At 45.7% G+C, this 23057-nt stretch overlaps 1 protein-coding gene across 1 annotated transcript in view; it reads left to right on the top strand.

Annotated features, from left to right (window-relative positions):
- The window catches only part of LOC117265984 (cortexin-3), a 38306-nt gene that overhangs the window by 13557 nt on the left and 1692 nt on the right, over positions 1–23057 (top strand). The window lies entirely within an intron of this gene.

Genomic DNA, 23057 nt, shown 5'->3' with positions numbered 1-23057 from the left:
ATCCTCTGTACTGTGCCCTCTGTACTGTACCTTCTGTACTGTACCCTCTGTGCTGTACCGTCTGTACTGTACCCTCTGTACTGTACCTTCTGTACTGTACCCTCTGTGCTGTATCCTCTGTACTGTGCCCTCTGTACTGTACCTTCTGTACTGTACCCTCTGTACTGTGCCCTATGTACTGTACCTTCTGTACTGTACCTTCTGTACTGTACCCTCTGTACTGTGCCCTCTGTACTGTACCTTCTGTACTTTACCTTCTGTACTGTACCCTGTGTGCTGTATCCTCTGTACTGTACCTTCTGTACTGTACCTTCTGTACTGTACCCTCTGTACTGTACCTTCTGTACTGTACCCTCTGTGCTGTATCCTCTGTACTGTGCCCTCTGTACTGTACCTTCTGTACTGTACCCTCTGTACTGTGCCCTCTGTACTGTACCTTCTGTACTGTACCTTCTGTACTGTACCCTCTGTACTGTGCCCTCTGTACTGTACCTTCTGTACTTTACCTTCTGTACTGTACCCTGTGTGCTGTATCCTCTGTACTGTACCCTCTGTACTGTACCTTCTGTACTGTACCCTCTGTGCTGTATCCTCTGTACTGTGCCCTCTGTACTGTACCTTCTGTACTGTACCCTCTGTACTGTGCCCTCTGTACTGTACCTTCTGTACTGTACCTTCTGTACTGTACCCTCTGTACTGTGCCCTCTGTACTGTACCTTCTGTACTTTACCTTCTGTACTGTGCCCTCTGTACTGTACTTTCTTCACTGTACCTTCTGTACTGTACCCTCTGTACTTTACCTTCTGTACTGTATCCTCTGTACTGTACCCTCTGTACTTTACCTTCTGTACTGTACCCTCTGTACTTTACCTTCTGTACTGTACCTTCTGTACTGTACCCTCTGTACTGTGCCCTCTGTACTGTACCTTCTATACTGTACCCTCTGTACTCTACCTTCTGTACTGTACCTTCTGTACTGTACCTTCTGTACTGTACCCTCTGTACTTTACCTTCTGTACTGTATCCTCTGTACTGTACCCTCTGTACTTTACCTTCTGTACTGTACCCTCTGTACTTTACCTTCTGTACTGTATTCTCTGTGCTGTGCCCTCTGTACTGTACCTTCTGTACTGTACCCTCTGTACGGTACCTTCTGTACTGTATCCTCTGTACTGTGCCCTCTGTACAGTACCTTCTGTACTGTACCCTCTGTACTTTACCTTCTGTACTGTATCCTCTGTACTGTACCCTCTGTACTGTGCCCTCTGTACAGTACCTTCTGTACTGTACCCTCTGTACTTTACCTTCTGTACTGTATCCTCTGTACTGTACCTTCTGTACTATACCCTCTGTACTGTGCCCTCTGTACTTTACCTTCTGTACTGTACCCTCTATACTGTACCTTCTGTACTGTACCCTCTATACTGTACCTTCTGTACTGTACCCTCTGTACTGTGCCCTCTGTACTGTACCTTCTGTACTGTACCCTCTGTACTGTACTCTCTGTACTTTACCTTCTGTACTGTATCCTCTGTACTGTACCTTCTGTACTGTACCTTCTGTACTGTACCCTCTGTACTGTGCCCTCTGTACTGTACCCTCTGTACTGTACCCTCTGTACTGTGCCCTCTGTACTGTACCCTCTGTACTGTGCCCTCTGTACTGTACCCTCTGTACTTTACCTTCTGTACTGTATCCTCTGTACTGTACCTTCTGTACTGTACCCTCTGTACTTTACCTTCTGTACTGTATTCTCTGTACTGTACCTTCTATACTGTACCTTCTGTACTGTACCCTCTGTACTGTGCCCTCTGTACTGTACCTTCTGTACTGTACCCTCTGTACTGTACCTTCTATACTGTACCTTCTGTACTGTACCCTCTGTACTGTGCCCTCTGTACTGTACCTTCTGTACTGTACCCTCTGTACTGTGCCTTCTGTACTGTACCTTCTGTACTGTACCCTCTGTACTGTACTCTATGTACTTTACCTTCTGTACTGTATCCTCTGTACTGTACCTTCTATACTGTACCCTCTGTACTGTGCCTTCTGTACTGTACCTTCTGTGCTGTACCCTCTGTACTGTACCCTCTGTACTGTACCCTCTGTACTGTACCCTCTGTACTGTGCCCTCTGTACAGTACCTTCTGTACTGTACCCTCTGTACTGTACCTTCTGTACTGTACCCTCTGTACTGTACCTTCTGTACTGTGCCCTCTGTACTGTACCTTCTGTACTGTACCCTCTGTACTTTACCTTCTGTACTGTATCCTCTGTACTGTACCCTCTGTACTTTACCTTCTGTACTGTACCTTCTGTACTGTACCCTCTGTACTTTACCTTCTGTACTGTAACTTCTGTATTGTAACTTCTGTACTGTACCCTCTGTACTGTACCGTCTGTACTGTACCCTCTGTACTGTACCTTCTGTACTGTACCCTCTGGACTGTATCCTCTGTACTGTGCCCTCTGTACTGTACCTTCTGTATTGTAACTTCTGTACTGTACCCTCTGTACTGTACCGTCTGTACTGTACCCTCTGTACTGTACCCTCTGTACTGTGCCCTCTGTACAGTACCTTCTGTACTGTACCCTCTGTACTTTTCCTTCTGTACTGTACCGTCTGTACTGTACCCTCTGTACTGTACCCTCTGTATTGTGCCCTCTGTACAGTACCTTCTGTACTGTACCCTCTGTACAGTACCTTCTGTACTGTACCCTCTGTACTGTACTCTCTGTACTTTTCCTTCTGTACTGTACCCTCTGTACTTTACCTTCTGTACTGTACCTTCTGTACTGTACTCTCTGTACTGTGCCCTCTGTACTGTATTCTCTGTACTGTACCCTCTGTACTGTACTCTCTGTACTTTACCTTCTGTACTGTATCCTCTGTACTGTACCTTCTGTACTGTACCCTCTGTACTGTGCCCTCTGTACTGTACCCTCTGTACTGTACTCTCTGTACTTTACCTTCTGTACTGTATTCTCTATACTGTGCCCTCTGTACTGTACCTTCTGTACTGTACCCTCTGTACTGTACCTTCTGTACTGTACCCTCTGTACTGTACCTTCTGCACTGTACCTTCTGTACTGTACCCTCTGTACTGTGCCCTCTGTACAGTACCTTCTGTACTGTATCCTCTGTACTGTACCTTCTGTACTGTATCCTCTGTACTGTACCTTTTGTACTGTACCTTCTCTACTGTATTCTCTGTACTGTACCTTTTGTACTGTACCTTCTCTACTGTATTCTCTGTACTGTACCTTCTGTACTGTGCCCTCTGTACTGTACCTTCTGTACTGTACCCTCTGTACTGTGGCCTCTGTACAGTACCTTCTGTACTGTATCCTCTGTACTGTACCTTCTGTACTGTGCCCTCTGTACTGTACCTTCTGTACTGTACCCTCTGTACTGTGGCCTCTGTACAGTACCTTCTGTACTTTACCTTCTGTACTGTATCCTCTGTACTGTACCTTCTGTACTGTGCCCTCTGTACTGTACCCTCTGTACTGTACCCTCTGTACTGTGGCCTCTGTACAGTACCTTCTGTACTTTACCTTCTGTACTGTATCCTCTGTACTTTACCTTCTGTACTGTATCCTCTGTACTGTACCTTCTGTACTGTGCCCTCTGTACTGTGGCCTCTGTACAGTACCTTCTGTACTGTGGCCTCTGTACTTTACCTTCTGTACTGTATCCTCTGTACTGTACCTTCTGTACTGTACCCTCTGTACTGTGGCCTCTGTACAGTACCTTCTGTACTGTACCCTCTGTACTTTACCTTCTGTACTGTATCCTCTGTACTTTACCTTCTGTACTGTGTCCTCTGTACTGTACCTTCTGTACTGTATCCTCTGTACTTTACCTTCTGTACTGTACCCTCTGTACTGTATCTTCTGTACTGTACCCTCTGTACTGTACCTTCTGTACTGTGCCCTCTGTACTTTACCTTCTGTACTGTACTCTCTGTACTGTACCTTCTGTACTGTATCCTCTGTACTGTACCTTCTGTACTGTACCTTCTGTACTGTACCCTCTGTACTGTGCCCTCTGTACAGTACCTTCTGTACTGTATCCTCTGTACTGTACCTTCTGTACTGTACCTTCTGTACTGTACCCTCTGTACTTTCCCTTCTGTACTGTACCCTCTGTACTGTACCTTCTGTACTGTACCTTCTGTACTGTACTCTCTGTACTGTACCTTCTGTACTGTGCCCTCTGTACTGTACCTTCTGTACTGTATCCTCTGTACTGTACCTTTTGCACTGTACCTTCTGTACTGTACCCTCTGTACTGTACCTTCTGTACTGTATCCTCTGTACTGTACCTTCTGTACTGTACCTTCTGTACTGCACCTTCTGTACTGTACCTTCTGTACTGTACCCTCTGTACTGTGCCCTCTGTACTGTACCTTCTGCACTGTACCTTCTGTACTGTATCCTCTGTACTGTATCCTCTGTACTGTACCTTCTGTACTGTACCCTCTGTACTGTACCTTCTGTACTGTATCCTCTGTACTGTATCCTCTGTACTATACCCTCTGTACTGTACCTTCTGTACTTTACCTTCTGGACTGTACCTTCTGGACTGTACCTTCTCTACTGTACCCTCTGTACTGTATCCTCTGTACTGTACCTTCTGTACTGTACCCTCTGTACTGTACCTTCTGTACTGTACCTTCTGTACTGTATCCTCTGTACTGTATCCTCTGTACTGTACCTTCTGTACTGTACCTTCTGGACTGTACCTTCTCTACTGTACCCTCTGTACTGTACCTTCTGTACTGTACCTTCTGGACTGTACCTTCTGGACTGTACCTTCTCTACTGTACCCTCTGTACTGTATCCTCTGTACTGTACCTTCTGTACTGTACCTTCTGTACTGTACCTTCTGCACTGTACCCTCTGTACTGTACCTTCTGTACTGTACCTTCTGTACTGTATCCTCTGTACTGTATCCTCTGTACTGTACCTTTTGTACTGTACCTTCTGTACTGTACCTTCTGTACTGTACCCTCTGTACTGTGCCCTCTGTACTGTACCTTCTGTACTGTACCCTCTGTGCTGTATCCTCTGTACTGTACCTTCTGTACTGTACCTTCTGTACTGTACCTTCTGTACTGTGCCCTCTGTACTGTACCTTCTGTACTGTACCTTCTGTACTGTACCTTCTGGACTGTACCTTCTGGACTGTACCCTCTGTGCTGTATCCTTTGTACTGTGCCCTCTGTACTGTACCTGCTGTACTGTACCTTCTGTACTGTACCCTCTGTGCTGTACCGTCTGTACTGTACCCTCTGTACTGTACCTTCTGTACTGTACCCTCTGTGCTGTATCCTCTGTACTGTGCCCTCTGTACTGTACCTTCTGTACTGTACCCTCTGTACTGTGCCCTCTGTACTGTACCTTCTGTACTGTACCTTCTGTACTGTACCCTCTGTACTGTGCTCTCTGTACTGTACCTTCTGTACTGTACCTTCTGTACTGTACCCTCTGTGCTGTATCCTCTGTACTGTGCCCTCTGTACTGTACCTTCTGTACTGTACCTTCTGTACTGTACCCTCTGTACTTTACCTTCTGTACTGTATCCTCTGTACTGTACCCTCTGTACTTTACCTTCTGTACTGTACCCTCTGTACTTTACCTTCTGTACTGTACCTTCTGTACTGTACCCTCTGTACTGTGCCCTCTGTACTGTATCTTCTATACTGTACCCTCTGTACTCTACCTTCTGTACTGTACCTTCTCTACTGTACCTTCTGTACTGTACCCTCTGTACTTTACCTTCTGTACTGTATCCTCTGTACTGTACCCTCTGTACTTTCCCTTCTGTACTGTACCCTCTGTACTTTACCTTCTGTACTGTATCCTCTGTGCTGTGCCCTCTGTACTGTACCTTCTGTACTGTACCCTCTGTACGGTACCTTCTGTACTGTATCCTCTGTACTGTGCCCTCTGTACAGTACCTTCTGTACTGTACCCTCTGTACTTTACCTTCTGTACTGTATCCTCTGTACTGTACCCTCTGTACTGTGCCCTCTGTACAGTACCTTCTGTACTGTACCCTCTGTACTTTACCTTCTGTACTGTATCCTCTGTACTGTACCTTCTGTACTATACCCTCTGTACTGTGCCCTCTGTACTTTACCTTCTGTACTGTACCCTCTGTACTGTACCTTCTGTACTGTGCCCTCTGTACTGTACCTTCTGTACTGTACCTTCTGTACTGTGCCCTCTGTACTGGACCTTCTGTACTGTACCTTCTGTACTGTACCTTCTGGACTGTACCTTCTGTACTGTACCCTCTGTACTGTACCTTCTGTACTGTACCTTCTGTACTGTACCTTCTGTACTGTGCCCTCTGTACTGGACCTTCTGTACTGTACCTTCTGTACTGTACCTTCTGTACTGTGCCCTCTGTACTGGACCTTCTGTACTGTACCTTCTGTACTGTACCTTCTGGACTGTACCTTCTGTACTGTACCCTCTGTGCTGTATCCTTTGTACTGTTCCCTCTGTACTGTACCTGCTGTACTGTACCTTCTGTACTGTACCTTCTGTACTGTACCCTCTGTGCTGTATCCTCTGTACTGTGCCCTCTGTACTGTACCTTCTGTACTGTACCCTCTGTGCTGTACCGTCTGTACTGTACCCTCTGTACTGTACCTTCTGTACTGTACCCTCTGTGCTGTATCCTCTGTACTGTGCCCTCTGTACTGTACCTTCTGTACTGTACCCTCTGTACTGTGCCCTATGTACTGTACCTTCTGTACTGTACCTTCTGTACTGTACCCTCTGTACTGTGCCCTCTGTACTGTACCTTCTGTACTTTACCTTCTGTACTGTACCCTGTGTGCTGTATCCTCTGTACTGTACCTTCTGTACTGTACCTTCTGTACTGTACCCTCTGTACTGTACCTTCTGTACTGTACCCTCTGTGCTGTATCCTCTGTACTGTGCCCTCTGTACTGTACCTTCTGTACTGTACCCTCTGTACTGTGCCCTCTGTACTGTACCTTCTGTACTGTACCTTCTGTACTGTACCCTCTGTACTGTGCCCTCTGTACTGTACCTTCTGTACTTTACCTTCTGTACTGTACCCTGTGTGCTGTATCCTCTGTACTGTACCCTCTGTACTGTACCTTCTGTACTGTACCCTCTGTGCTGTATCCTCTGTACTGTGCCCTCTGTACTGTACCTTCTGTACTGTACCCTCTGTACTGTGCCCTCTGTACTGTACCTTCTGTACTGTACCTTCTGTACTGTACCCTCTGTACTGTGCCCTCTGTACTGTACCTTCTGTACTTTACCTTCTGTACTGTGCCCTCTGTACTGTACTTTCTTCACTGTACCTTCTGTACTGTACCCTCTGTACTTTACCTTCTGTACTGTATCCTCTGTACTGTACCCTCTGTACTTTACCTTCTGTACTGTACCCTCTGTACTTTACCTTCTGTACTGTACCTTCTGTACTGTACCCTCTGTACTGTGCCCTCTGTACTGTACCTTCTATACTGTACCCTCTGTACTCTACCTTCTGTACTGTACCTTCTGTACTGTACCTTCTGTACTGTACCCTCTGTACTTTACCTTCTGTACTGTATCCTCTGTACTGTACCCTCTGTACTTTACCTTCTGTACTGTACCCTCTGTACTTTACCTTCTGTACTGTATTCTCTGTGCTGTGCCCTCTGTACTGTACCTTCTGTACTGTACCCTCTGTACGGTACCTTCTGTACTGTATCCTCTGTACTGTGCCCTCTGTACAGTACCTTCTGTACTGTACCCTCTGTACTTTACCTTCTGTACTGTATCCTCTGTACTGTACCCTCTGTACTGTGCCCTCTGTACAGTACCTTCTGTACTGTACCCTCTGTACTTTACCTTCTGTACTGTATCCTCTGTACTGTACCTTCTGTACTATACCCTCTGTACTGTGCCCTCTGTACTTTACCTTCTGTACTGTACCCTCTATACTGTACCTTCTGTACTGTACCCTCTATACTGTACCTTCTGTACTGTACCCTCTGTACTGTGCCCTCTGTACTGTACCTTCTGTACTGTACCCTCTGTACTGTACTCTCTGTACTTTACCTTCTGTACTGTATCCTCTGTACTGTACCTTCTGTACTGTACCTTCTGTACTGTACCCTCTGTACTGTGCCCTCTGTACTGTACCCTCTGTACTGTACCCTCTGTACTGTGCCCTCTGTACTGTACCCTCTGTACTGTACCCTCTGTACTGTACCCTCTGTACTGTGCCCTCTGTACTGTACCCTCTGTACTTTACCTTCTGTACTGTATCCTCTGTACTGTACCTTCTGTACTGTACCCTCTGTACTTTACCTTCTGTACTGTATTCTCTGTACTGTACCTTCTATACTGTACCTTCTGTACTGTACCCTCTGTACTGTGCCCTCTGTACTGTACCTTCTGTACTGTACCCTCTGTACTGTACCTTCTATACTGTACCTTCTGTACTGTACCCTCTGTACTGTGCCCTCTGTACTGTACCTTCTGTACTGTACCCTCTGTACTGTGCCTTCTGTACTGTACCTTCTGTACTGTACCCTCTGTACTGTACTCTATGTACTTTACCTTCTGTACTGTATCCTCTGTACTGTACCTTCTATACTGTACCCTCTGTACTGTGCCTTCTGTACTGTACCTTCTGTACTGTACCCTCTGTACTGTACCCTCTGTACTGTACCCTCTGTACTGTACCCTCTGTACTGTGCCCTCTGTACAGTACCTTCTGTACTGTACCCTCTGTACTGTACCTTCTGTACTGTACCCTCTGTACTGTACCTTCTGTACTGTGCCCTCTGTACTGTACCTTCTGTACTGTACCCTCTGTACTTTACCTTCTGTACTGTATCCTCTGTACTGTACCCTCTGTACTTTACCTTCTGTACTGTACCTTCTGTACTGTACCCTCTGTACTTTACCTTCTGTACTGTAACTTCTGTATTGTAACTTCTGTACTGTACCCTCTGTACTGTACCGTCTGTACTGTACCCTCTGTACTGTACCTTCTGTACTGTACCCTCTGGACTGTATCCTCTGTACTGTGCCCTCTGTACTGTACCTTCTGTATTGTAACTTCTGTACTGTACCCTCTGTACTGTACCGTCTGTACTGTACCCTCTGTACTGTACCCTCTGTACTGTGCCCTCTGTACAGTACCTTCTGTACTGTACCCTCTGTACTTTTCCTTCTGTACTGTACCGTCTGTACTGTACCCTCTGTACTGTACCCTCTGTATTGTGCCCTCTGTACAGTACCTTCTGTACTGTACCCTCTGTACAGTACCTTCTGTACTGTACCCTCTGTACTGTACTCTCTGTACTTTTCCTTCTGTACTGTACCCTCTGTACTTTACCTTCTGTACTGTACCTTCTGTACTGTACTCTCTGTACTGTGCCCTCTGTACTGTATTCTCTGTACTGTACCCTCTGTACTGTACTCTCTGTACTTTACCTTCTGTACTGTATCCTCTGTACTGTACCTTCTGTACTGTACCCTCTGTACTGTGCCCTCTGTACTGTACCCTCTGTACTGTACTCTCTGTACTTTACCTTCTGTACTGTATTCTCTATACTGTGCCCTCTGTACTGTACCTTCTGTACTGTACCCTCTGTACTGTACCTTCTGTACTGTACCCTCTGTACTGTACCTTCTGCACTGTACCTTCTGTACTGTACCCTCTGTACTGTGCCCTCTGTACAGTACCTTCTGTACTGTATCCTCTGTACTGTACCTTCTGTACTGTATCCTCTGTACTGTACCTTTTGTACTGTACCTTCTCTACTGTATTCTCTGTACTGTACCTTTTGTACTGTACCTTCTCTACTGTATTCTCTGTACTGTACCTTCTGTACTGTGCCCTCTGTACTGTACCTTCTGTACTGTACCCTCTGTACTGTGGCCTCTGTACAGTACCTTCTGTACTGTATCCTCTGTACTGTACCTTCTGTACTGTGCCCTCTGTACTGTACCTTCTGTACTGTACCCTCTGTACTGTGGCCTCTGTACAGTATCTTCTGTACTTTACCTTCTGTACTGTATCCTCTGTACTGTACCTTCTGTACTGTGCCCTCTGTACTGTACCCTCTGTACTGTACCCTCTGTACTGTGGCCTCTGTACAGTACCTTCTGTACTTTACCTTCTGTACTGTATCCTCTGTACTTTACCTTCTGTACTGTATCCTCTGTACTGTACCTTCTGTACTGTGCCCTCTGTACTGTGGCCTCTGTACAGTACCTTCTGTACTGTGGCCTCTGTACTTTACCTTCTGTACTGTATCCTCTGTACTGTACCTTCTGTACTGTACCCTCTGTACTGTGGCCTCTGTACAGTACCTTCTGTACTGTACCCTCTGTACTTTACCTTCTGTACTGTATCCTCTGTACTTTACCTTCTGTACTGTGTCCTCTGTACTGTACCTTCTGTACTGTATCCTCTGTACTTTACCTTCTGTACTGTACCCTCTGTACTGTATCTTCTGTACTGTACCCTCTGTACTGTACCTTCTGTACTGTGCCCTCTGTACTTTACCTTCTGTACTGTACTCTCTGTACTGTACCTTCTGTACTGTATCCTCTGTACTGTACCTTCTGTACTGTACCTTCTGTACTGTACCCTCTGTACTGTGCCCTCTGTACAGTACCTTCTGTACTGTATCCTCTGTACTGTACCTTCTGTACTGTACCTTCTGTACTGTACCCTCTGTACTTTCCCTTCTGTACTGTACCCTCTGTACTGTACCTTCTGTACTGTACCTTCTGTACTGTACTCTCTGTACTGTACCTTCTGTACTGTGCCCTCTGTACTGTACCTTCTGTACTGTATCCTCTGTACTGTACCTTTTGCACTGTACCTTCTGTACTGTACCCTCTGTACTGTACCTTCTGTACTGTATCCTCTGTACTGTACCTTCTGCACTGTACCCTCTGTACTGTGCCCTCTGTACTGTGCCCTCTGTACTGTGCCCTCTGTACTGTACCCTCTGTACTGTACCTTCTGTACTGTACCCTCTGTACTGTGCCCTCTGTACTGTACCTTCTGCACTGTACCTTCTGTACTGTACCCTCTGTACTGTACCTTCTGTACTGCACCTTCTGTACTGTACCTTCTGTACTGTACCCTCTGTACTGTACCTTCTGTACTGCACCTTCTGCACTGTACCTTCTGTACTGTACCCTCTGTACTGTACCTTCTGTACTGCACCTTCTGTACTGTACCTTCTGTACTGTACCTTCTGTACTGTACCTTCTGTACTGTACCCTCTGTACTGTACCTTCTGTACTGTACCTTCTGTACTGTACCCTCTGTACTGTACCTTCTGCACTGTACCTTCTGTACTGTACCCTCTGTACTGTACCTTCTGTACTGTACCTTCTGTACTGTACCCTCTGTACTGTACCTTCTGCACTGTACCTTCTGTACTGTACCCTCTGTACTGTACCTTCTGTACTGTACCTTCTGTACTGTACCCTCTGTACTGTACCTTCTGTACTGTACCCTCTGTACTGTACCTTCTGCACTGTACCTTCTGTACTGTACCCTCTGTACTGTACCTTCTGTACTGCACCTTCTGTACTGTACCTTCTGTACTGTACCTTCTGTACTGTACCTTCTGTACTGTACCCTCTGTACTGTACCTTCTGTACTGTACCTTCTGTACTGTACCCTCTGTACTGTGCCCTCTGTACTGTACCTTCTGCACTGTACCTTCTGTACTGTACCCTCTGTACTGTGCCCTCTGTACTGTACCTTCTGCACTGTACCTTCTGTACTGTACCCTCTGTACTGTGCCCTCTGTACTGTACCTTCTGTACTGTACCTTCTGTACTGTACCTTCTGTACTGTATCCTCTGTACTGTACCCTCTGTACTGTGCCCTCTGTACTGTACCCTCTGTACTGTACCTTCTGTACTGTACCCTCTGTACTGTGCCCTCTGTACTGTACCTTCTGCACTGTACCTTCTGTACTGTACCCTCTGTACTGTGCCCTCTGTACTGTACCTTCTGCACTGTACCTTCTGTACTGTATCCTCTGTACTGTATCCTCTGTACTGTACCTTCTGTACTGTACCCTCTGTACTGTACCTTCTGTACTGTGCCCTCTGTACTTTACCTTCTGTACTGTACCCTCTGTACTGTACCTTCTGTACTGTACCCTCTGTACTGTGCCCTCTGTACTGTACCTTCTGTACTGTATTCTCTGTACTGTACCTTCTGCACTGTACCCTCTGTACTGTACCCTCTGTACTGTGCCCTCTGTACTGTACCTTCTGCACTGTACCTTCTGTACTGTATCCTCTGTACTGTATCCTCTGTACTGTACCTTCTGTACTGTACCCTCTGTACTGTACCTTCTGTACTGTGCCCTCTGTACTTTACCTTCTGTACTGTACCCTCTGTACTGTACCTTCTGTACTGTACCCTCTGTACTGTGCCCTCTGTACTTTACCTTCTGTACTGTACCCTCTGTACTGTACCTTCTGTACTGTATTCTCTGTACTGTACCTTCTGCACTGTACCCTCTGTACTGTACCCTCTGTACTGTACCTTCTGTACTGTACCTTCTGTACTTTACCTTCTGTACTGTATCTTCTGTACTGTACCTTCTGTACTGTACCTTCTGTACTGTGCCCTCTGTACTGTACCTTCTGTACTGTACCTTCTGCACTGTACCCTCTGTACTTTACCTTCTGTACTGTATCTTCTGTACTGTACCTTCTGTACTGTACCTTCTGTACTGTGCCCTCTGTACTGTACCTTCTGTACTGTACCTTCTGCACTGTACTCTCTGTAATGTACCCTCTGTATTGTACCCTCTGTACTTTACCTTCTGTACTGTATCTTCTGTACTGTGCCCTCTGTACTGTACCTTCTGTACTGTACCTTCTGTACTGTACCCTCTGTACTTTACCTTTTGTACTGTATCTTCTGTACTGTACCTTCTGTACTGTACCTTCTGTACTTTACCTTCTGTACTGTACCTTCTGTACTTTACCTTCTGTACTGTACTCTCTGTACTGTACCTTCTGTACTTTACCTTCTGTACTGTACCTTCTGTACTTTACCTTCTGTACTGTACTCTCTGTACTGTACCTTCTGTACTTTACCTTCTGTACTGTACCTTCTGTACTTTACCTTCTGTACTGTACCTTCTGTACTGTACCTTCTGTACTGTACCCTCTGTACTTCACCTTTTGTACTGTATCTTCTGTACTGTACCTTCTGTACTGTACCTTCTGTACTGTACCTTCTGTACTTTACCTTCTGTACTGTACCTTCTGTACTTTACCTTCTGTACTGTGCCCTCTGTACTTTACCTTCTGTACTGTGCCCTCTGTACTGTACCTTCTGTACTTTACCTTCTGTACTGTATCCTCTGTACTTTACCTTCTTTACTGTATCCTCTCTACTGTACCTTCTGCACTGTACCTTCTGTACTGTATTCTCTGTACTGTACCTTCTGCACTGTGCCTTCTATACTGTATCCTCTGTACTGTACCTTCTGCACTGTACCTTCTGTACTGTATCCTCTGTACTGTACCTTCTGCACTGTGCCTTCTGTACTGTACCTTCTGCACTGTACCTTCTGTACTGTACCTTCTGCACTGTACCTTCTATACTGTATCCTCTGTACTGTACCTTCTGCACTGTGCCTTCTGTACTGTACCTTCTGCACTGTACCTTCTGTACTGTACTCTCTGTACTGTACCTTCTGCACTGTACTCTCTGTACTGTACCCTCTGTACTTTACCTTCTGTACTGTACCCTCTGTACTGTACCTTTTGTACTGTATTCTCTGTACTGTACCTTCTGCACTGTACCTTCTGTACTGTACCCTCTGTACTTTACCTTTTGTACTGTACCCTCTGTACTCTACCTTCTGCACTGTACCTTCTGCACTGTACCTTCTATACTGTATCCTCTGTACTGTACCTTCTGCACTGTACCTTCTATACTGTATCCTCTGTACTGTACCTTCTGCACTGTACCTTCTGTACTGTATCCTCTGTACTGTACCTTCTGCACTGTGCCTTCTGTACTGTACCTTCTGCACTGTACCTTCTGTACTGTACCTTCTGCACTGTACCTTCTATACTGTATCCTCTGTACTGTACCTTCTGCACTGTGCCTTCTGTACTGTACCTTCTGCACTGTACCTTCTGTACTGTACTCTCTGTACTGTACCTTCTGCACTGTACTCTCTGTACTGTACCCTCTGTACTTTACCTTCTGTACTGTACCCTCTGTACTGTACCTTTTGTACTGTATTCTCTGTACTGTACCTTCTGCACTGTACCTTCTGTACTGTACCCTCTGTACTTTACCTTTTGTACTGTACCCTCTGTACTCTACCTTCTGCACTGTACCTTCTGCACTGTACCTTCTATACTGTACTCTCTGTACTGTATCCTCTGTACTGTACCTTCTGCACTGTACCTTCTGTACTGTACCCTCTGTGCTGTACCCTCTGTACTTTACCTTCTGTACTGTACCCTCTGTACTGTACCTTCTGTACTGTATCCTCTGTACTGTACCTTCTGCACTGTACCTTCTGTACTGTACCCTCTGTACTTTACCTTTTGTACTGTACCCTCTGTACTGTACCCTCTGTACTTTACCTTCTGTACTGTACCCTCTGTACTGTACCTTCTGTACTGTATCCTCTGTACTGTACCTTCTGCACTGTACCTTCTGTACTGTACCCTCTGTACTTTACCTTTTGTACTGTACCTTCTGTACTCTACCTTCTGCACTGTACCTTCTGCACTGTACCTTCTATACTGTACTCTCTGTACTGTATCCTCTGTACTGTACCCTCTGTACTCTACCTTCTGCACTGTACCTTCTATACTGTACTCTCTGTACTGTATCCTCTGTACTGTACCTTCTGTACTGTACCTTCTGTACTGTACACTCTGTACTGTACCTTCTGTACTGTACCCTCTGTACTGTACCCTCTGTACTGTACCTTCTATACTGTATCCTCTGTACTGTACCCTCTGTACTGTACCTTCTATACTGTATCCTCTGTACTGTACCCTCTGTACTTTACCTTCTGTACTGTACCTTCTGTACTGTATTCTCTGTACTGTACCTTCTGTACTGTATCCTCTGTACTGTACCTTCTATACTGTATCCTCTGTACTGTACCCTCTGTACTGTACCTTCTATACTGTATCCTCTGTACTGTACCCTCTGTACTTTACCTTCTGTACTGTACCCTCTGTACTTTACCTTCTGTACTGTACCTTCTGTACTGTATTCTCTGTACTGTACCTTCTGTACTGTACCTTCTGTACTGTACCTTCTGTACTGTATTCTCTGTACTGTACCTTCTGTACTGCACCTTCTACACTGTACCTTCTGCACTGTACCTTCTATACTGTACCTTCTATACTGTATCCTCTGTACTGTACCTTCTGTACTGTACCCTCTGTACTGTACCCTCTGTACTTTACCTTCTGTACTGTATTCTCTGTACTTTACCTTCTGTACTGTACCTTCTGTACTTTATTCTCTGTACTGTACCCTCTGTACTGTACCTTCTGTACTGTACCTTCTGTACTGTATCCTCTGTACTGTGCCCTCTGTACTGTACCTTCTGTACTGTACCCTCTGTACTGTATCCTCTCTACTGTACCCTCTGTACTGTACCTTCTGTACTGTACCCTCTGTACTTTACCTTCTGTACTGTATCCTCTGTACTGTACCTTCTGTGCTGTACCTTCTGTACTGTACCCTCTGTACTTTACCTTCTGTACTGTACCTTCTGTACTGTACCCTCTGTACTGTACCTTCTGTACTGTGCCCTCTGTACTGTACCTTCTGTACTGTGCCCTCTGTACTGTGCCCTCTGTACTGTGCCTTCTGTACTGTGCCCTCTGTACACTACCTTCTGTACTGTATCCTCTGTACTGTACCTTCTGTACTGTACTCTCTGTACTGTACCTTCTGTACTGTGCCCTCTGTACTTTACCTTCTGTACTGTATCCTCTGTACTTTACCTTCTGTACTGTATCCTCTGTACTTTACCTTCTGTACTGTACCTTCTGTACTGTGCCCTCTGTACTGTGCCCTCTGTACTGTGCCTTCTGTACTGTGCCCTCTGTACAGTACCTTCTGTACTGTATCCTCTGTACTGTACCTTCTGTACTGTACCTTCTGGACTGTGCCCTCTGTACTGTACCTTCTGTACTATGCCCTCTGTACTGTGCCCTCTGTACTGTACCTTCTGGACTGTGCCCTCTGTACTGTGCCCTCTGTACTGTACCTTCTGGACTGTGCCCTCTGTACTGTGCCCTCTGTACTGTACCTTCTGGACTGTGTCCTCTGTACTGTGCCCTCTGTACTGTACCTTCTGGACTGTGCCCTCTGTACTGTGCCCTCTGTACTGTACCTTCTGGACTGTGTCCTCTGTACTGTATCCTCTGTACTGTACCCTCTGTACTGTACCTTCTGGACTGTGCCCTCTGTACTGTACCTTCTGGACTGTATCCTCTGTACTGTACCTTCTGTACTGTGCCCTCTGTACTGTACCTTCTGTACTGTATCCTCTGTACTGTACCTTCTGTACTGTGCCCTCTGTACTGTGCCCTCTGTACTGTACCTTCTGGACTGTGCCCTCTGTACTGTGCCCTCTGTACTGTACCTTCTGTACTGTGCCCTCTGTACTGTGCCCTCTGTACTGTGCCCTCTGTACTGTGCCCTCTGTACTGTACCTTCTGTACTGTGCCCTCTGTACTGTGCCCTCTGTACTGTGCCCTCTGTACTGTACCTTCTGTACTGTGCCCTCTGTACTGTGCCCTCTGTACTGTGCCCTCTGTACTGTACCTTCTGGACTGTGTCCTCTGTACTGTATCCTCTGTACTGTACCCTCTGTACTGTACCTTCTGGACTGTGCCCTCTGTACTGTACCTTCTGGACTGTATCCTCTGTACTTTACCTTCTATACTGTATCCTCTGTACTTTACCTTCTGTACTGTATCCTCTGTACTGTACCCTCTGTACTTTACCTTCTATACTGTATCCTCTGTACTGTACCTTCTGCACTGTATCTTCTGTACTTTACCTTCTGTACTGTACCTTCTGCACTCTATCTTCTGTACTGTACCCTCTGTACTGTATCTTCTGTACTGTATTCTCTGTACTGTACCTTCTGTACTGTACACTCTGTACTTTACCTTCTGTACTGTATCCTCTGTACTGTACCTGTTGTACTGTACCCTCTGTACTTTACCTTCTGTACTGTACTCTCTGTACTGTACCCTCTGTACTGTACCCTCTATACTGTACCTGCTGTACTGTACCCTCTGTACTGTACCCTCTGTACTTTACCTTCTGTACTGTACTCTCTGTACTTTACCTTCTGTACTGTACCCTCTGTACTGTACCCTCTGTACTGTACCTTCTATACTGTATCCTCTGTACTGTACCCTCTGTACTGTACCTTCTATACTGTATCCTCTGTACTGTACCCTCTGTACTTTACCTTCTGTACTGTACCTTCTGTACTGTATTCTCTGTACTGTACCTTCTGTACTGTATCCTCTGTACTGTACCTTCTATACTGTATCCTCTGTACTGTACCCTCTGTACTTTACCTTCTGTACTGTACCTTCTGTACTGTATTCTCTGTACTGTACCTTCTGTACTGTACCCTCTGTACTGTACCTTCTATACTGTATCCTCTGTACTGTACCCTCTGTACTTTACCTTCTGTACTGTACCCTCTGTACTTTACCTTCTGTACTGTACCTTCTGTACTGTATTCTCTGTACTGTACCTTCTGTACTGTACCTTCTGTACTGTACCTTCTGTACTGTACCTTCTGTACTGTATTCTCTGTACTGTACCTTCTGTACTGCACCTTCTACACTGTACCTTCTGCACTGTACCTTCTATACTGTACCTTCTATACTGTATCCTCTGTACTGTACCTTCTGTACTGTACCCTCTGTACTGTACCCTCTGTACTTTACCTTCTGTACTGTATTCTCTGTACTGTACCTTCTGTACTGTACCTTCTGTACTTTATTCTCTGTACTGTACCTTCTGTACTGCACCTTCTACACTGTACCTTCTGCACTGTACCTTCTATACTGTACCTTCTATACTGTATCCTCTGTACTGTACCTTCTGTACTGTACCCTCTGTACTGTACCCTCTGTACTTTACCTTCTGTACTGTACCCTCTGTACTGTACCTTCTGTACTGTACCTTCTGTACTGTATCCTCTGTACTGTGCCCTCTGTACTGTACCTTCTGTACTGTACCCTCTGTACTGTATCCTCTCTACTGTACCCTCTGTACTGTACCTTCTGTACTGTACCCTCTGTACTTTACCTTCTGTACTGTATCCTCTGTACTGTACCTTCTGTGCTGTACCTTCTGTACTGTACCCTCTGTACTTTACCTTCTGTACTGTACCTTCTGTACTGTACCCTCTGTACTGTACCTTCTGTACTGTGCCCTCTGTACTGTACCTTCTGTACTGTGCCCTCTGTACTGTGCCCTCTGTACTGTGCCTTCTGTACTGTGCCCTCTGTACAGTACCTTCTGTACTGTATCCTCTGTACTGTACCTTCTGTACTGTACTCTCTGTACTGTACCTTCTGTACTGTGCCCTCTGTACTTTACCTTCTGTACTGTATCCTCTGTACTTTACCTTCTGTACTGTATCCTCTGTACTTTACCTTCTGTACTGTACCTTCTGTACTGTGCCCTCTGTACTGTGCCCTCTGTACTGTGCCTTCTGTACTGTGCCCTCTGTACAGTACCTTCTGTACTGTATCCTCTGTACTGTACCTTCTGTACTGTACCTTCTGGACTGTGCCCTCTGTACTGTACCTTCTGTACTATGCCCTCTGTACTGTGCCCTCTGTACTGTACCTTCTGGACTGTGCCCTCTGTACTGTGCCCTCTGTACTGTACCTTCTGGACTGTGCCCTCTGTACTGTACCTTCTGTACTATGCCCTCTGTACTGTGCCCTCTGTACTGTACCTTCTGGACTGTGCCCTCTGTACTGTGCCCTCTGTACTGTACCTTCTGGACTGTGTCCTCTGTACTGTACCTTCTGGACTGTGCCCTCTGTACTGTGCCCTCTGTACTGTACCTTCTGTACTGTGCCCTCTGTACTGTACCTTCTGGACTGTGCCCTCTGTACTGTACCTTCTGTACTATGCCCTCTGTACTGTGCCCTCTGTACTGTACCTTCTGGACTGTGCCCTCTGTACTGTGCCCTCTGTACTGTACCTTCTGGACTGTGTCCTCTGTACTGTGCCCTCTGTACTGTACCTTCTGGACTGTGCCCTCTGTACTGTGCCCTCTGTACTGTACCTTCTGGACTGTGTCCTCTGTACTGTATCCTCTGTACTGTACCCTCTGTACTGTACCTTCTGGACTGTGCCCTCTGTACTGTACCTTCTGGACTGTATCCTCTGTACTGTACCTTCTGTACTGTGCCCTCTGTACTGTACCTTCTGTACTGTATCCTCTGTACTGTACCTTCTGTACTGTGCCCTCTGTACTGTGCCCTCTGTACTGTACCTTCTGGACTGTGCCCTCTGTACTGTGCCCTCTGTACTGTACCTTCTGTACTGTGCCCTCTGTACTTTACCTTCTATACTGTATCCTCTGTACTTTACCTTCTGTACTGTATCCTCTGTACTGTACCCTCTGTACTTTACCTTCTATACTGTATCCTCTGTACTGTACCTTCTGCACTGTATCTTCTGTACTTTACCTTCTGTACTGTACCTTCTGCACTCTATCTTCTGTACTGTACCCTCTGTACTGTATCTTCTGTACTGTATTCTCTGTACTGTACCCTCTGTACTGTACCCTCTGTACTTTACCTTCTGTACTGTACCCTCTGCACTGTACCTGTTGTACTGTACCCTCTGTACTTTACCTTCTGTACTGTATCCTCTGCACTGTATCTTCTGTACTGTACCCTCTGTACTGTACCCTCTATACTGTGCCCTCTGCACTGTGCCCTCTGTACTGTACCTGCTGTACTGTACCCTCTGTACTGTATCCTCTGTACTCTACCCTCTATACTGTACCCTCTGTACTGTACCTTCTGCACTGTACCTTCTCTACTGTACCCTCTGTACTTTACCTTCTGTACTTTACCTTCTGTACTTTACCTTCTGCACTGTACCTTCTGTACTGTACCTTCTATACTGTATTCTCTGTACTGTACCTTCTGTACTGTATCTTCTGTACTGTATTCTCTGTACTGTACCTTCTGTACTGTACCTTCTATACTGTATTCTCTGTACTGTACCTTCTGCACTCTATCTTCTGTACTGTACCCTCTGTACTGTATCTTCTGTACTGTATTCTCTGTACTGTACCTTCTGTACTGTACACTCTGTACTTTACCTTCTGTACTGTATCCTCTGTACTGTACCTGTTGTACTGTACCCTCTGTACTTTACCTTCTGTACTGTACTCTCTGTACTGTACCCTCTGTACTGTACCCTCTATACTGTACCTGCTGTACTGTACCCTCTGTACTGTACCCTCTGTACTTTACCTTCTGTACTGTACCCTCTGTACTTTACCTTCTGTACTGTACCTTCTGTACTGTATCCTCTGTACTGTACCTGTTGTACTGTATCCTCTGTACTTTACCTTCTGTACTGTACCTTCTGTACTGTATCCTCTGTACTGTACCCTCTGTACTGTACCTTCTGTACTGTACCCTCTGTACTGTACCTTCTGTACTGTACCCTCTGTACTTTACCTTCTGTACTATACCTTCTGTACTGTATTCTCTGTACTGTACCCTCTGTACTTTACCTTCTGTACTGTATTCTCTGTACTGTACCTGTTGTACTGTACCCTCTGTACTTTACCTTCTGTACTATACCTTCTGTACTGTATTCTCTGTACTGTACCCTCTGTACTGTACCTTCTGTACTGTACCTTCTGTACTGTATTCTCTGTACTGTACCTGTTGTACTGTACCCTCTGTACTGTACCTTCTGTACTGTACCTTCTGTACTGTACCTTCTGTACTGTACCCTCTGTACTTTACCTTCTGTACTATACCTTCTGTACTGTATTCTCTGTACTGTACCCTCTGTACTTTACCTTCTGTACTGTACCCTCTGTACTTTACCTTCTGTACTGTACCTTCTGTACTGTACTTGTTGTACTGTACCTTCTGTACTGTACCCTCTGTACTGTACCTTCTGTACTGTACCTTCTGTACTGTACCTTCTGTACTGTACCCTCTGTACTTTACCTTCTGTACTATACCTTCTGTACTGTATTCTCTGTACTGTACCCTCTGTACTTTACCTTCTGTACTGTACTCTCTGTACTGTACCCTCTGTACTGTACCCTCTATACTGTACCTGCTGTACTGTACCTTCTGTACTGTACCCTCTATACTGTACCTGCTGTACTGTACCTTCTGTACTGTACACTCTGTACTTTACCTTCTGTACTGTACCTGTTGTACTGTACCCTCTGCACTTTACCCTCTATACTGTACCTGCTGTACTGTACCCTCTGCACTTTACCCTCTATACTGTACCTGCTGTACTGTACCTTCTGTACTGTACACTCTGTACTTTACCTTCTGTACTGTACTCTCTGTACTGTACCCTCTGTACTGTACCCTCTATACTGTACCTGCTGTACTGTACCCTCTGTACTGTACCCTCTATACTGTACCTGCTGTACTGTGCCCTCTGTACTGTACCCTCTATACTGTGCCCTCTGCACTGTACCCTCTGTACTGTACCTGCTGTACTGTACCCTCTGTACTGTACCCTCTGCACTGTACCCTCTGTACTGTACCTGCTGTACTGTACCCTCTGTACTGTACCCTCTGTACTGTACCTGCTGTACTGTACCCTCTGTACTGTACCTTCTGTACTGTACCCTCTGTACTGTACCCTCTGTACTGTACTCGCTCTACTGTACCCTCTGTACTGTACTCACTCTACTTTACCCTCTGTACTGTACCCTCTGTACTGTAACTGCTGTACTGTCTGCTGTCTGCAGGTATCTGCTGCCTGGCAGTCAGCAGACGTCTCACCACCCACAGTCTCCTCCACCTCCTGATTAAAAAATACATTATAAACTGCTGCATGTCAGTGCTGCTTCTTTTTAAGAACAAACAGATGAACTGGTCCGCAGCCGTAGCTCTGAGTGTCAGCTGAGCAGGAGTCGAGACATGAAAGGATGAAGATGAGAAGGATGAGGAGTCCTGCTGGCTGTTTTTGGATGGATGAATTTACCTCCACCTCTCTGCACAGACAAGTCTCCTCCATGTTTAATGTCCACACAGAGAGCTGCGAGCTGTTCTTCCTGTTTCAGCTCATTCAGGAGAAAAACAGGAGCCTGAAGGCCACGATCTAACAAACTAACCTGAGCTGCTGCAGGGTCGGAGCAGAGCTGAGCCTCAGCCAAACTTATTGTAACATGTGTCACAGCTGTGAACTGAGCCCTGTTTAAAGGGAAAGGTTTTCTGAGTCAGGCCTGATGAACCTGCCAGGCAGCACTCAGGTAAAAATAACCTCCCACTCTCTGGGTTTGTGCCAGACTGTTTCCTTAGATCTTTCTGATTCTTAATAAAATTTATTAAAAACTAAAAGCAGTGACATATTGATATACAACATATGTATGACGTATGACCTTTGTGACCTCCTGACCTGGTCTGTGGCCTTGAGTCCTGAAGCTCACTGATACAGTTTGAAAGTTTCCTCTGTGGTTTATAGCCGATGTCGGTCAAACAGGAGGAACTGCTGCTTTGGTTTGGGACTATTTCCAGCTGTGGATTAATACACATTTAGTGCTGTAGTGAAAATGTATGGCAGCAGAGTGGTGTGTGTGTGTGTGTGTGTGTGTGTGTGTGTGTGTGTGTGTGTGTGTGAGACACTGATCCTCAGCTGAGAGCATCTGTGTTCTGTGTCAGTCATGTTTCATTAAAGATGTGAGACTGTTTGTGTCTATGATGACATGATGAAGTTGTTGTGTTTCATACATGCCCTCTATATTAACCTGTCTGTC

This window comes from Epinephelus lanceolatus, chromosome 10 (genome assembly GCF_041903045.1).
Source record: "Epinephelus lanceolatus isolate andai-2023 chromosome 10, ASM4190304v1, whole genome shotgun sequence".
In the NCBI taxonomy this organism is placed as follows: Eukaryota; Metazoa; Chordata; class Actinopteri; order Perciformes; family Serranidae; genus Epinephelus; species Epinephelus lanceolatus.
Note: the sequence above shows the minus strand (reverse complement) of the source record. Positions and strands in the feature narration are given on the sequence as shown.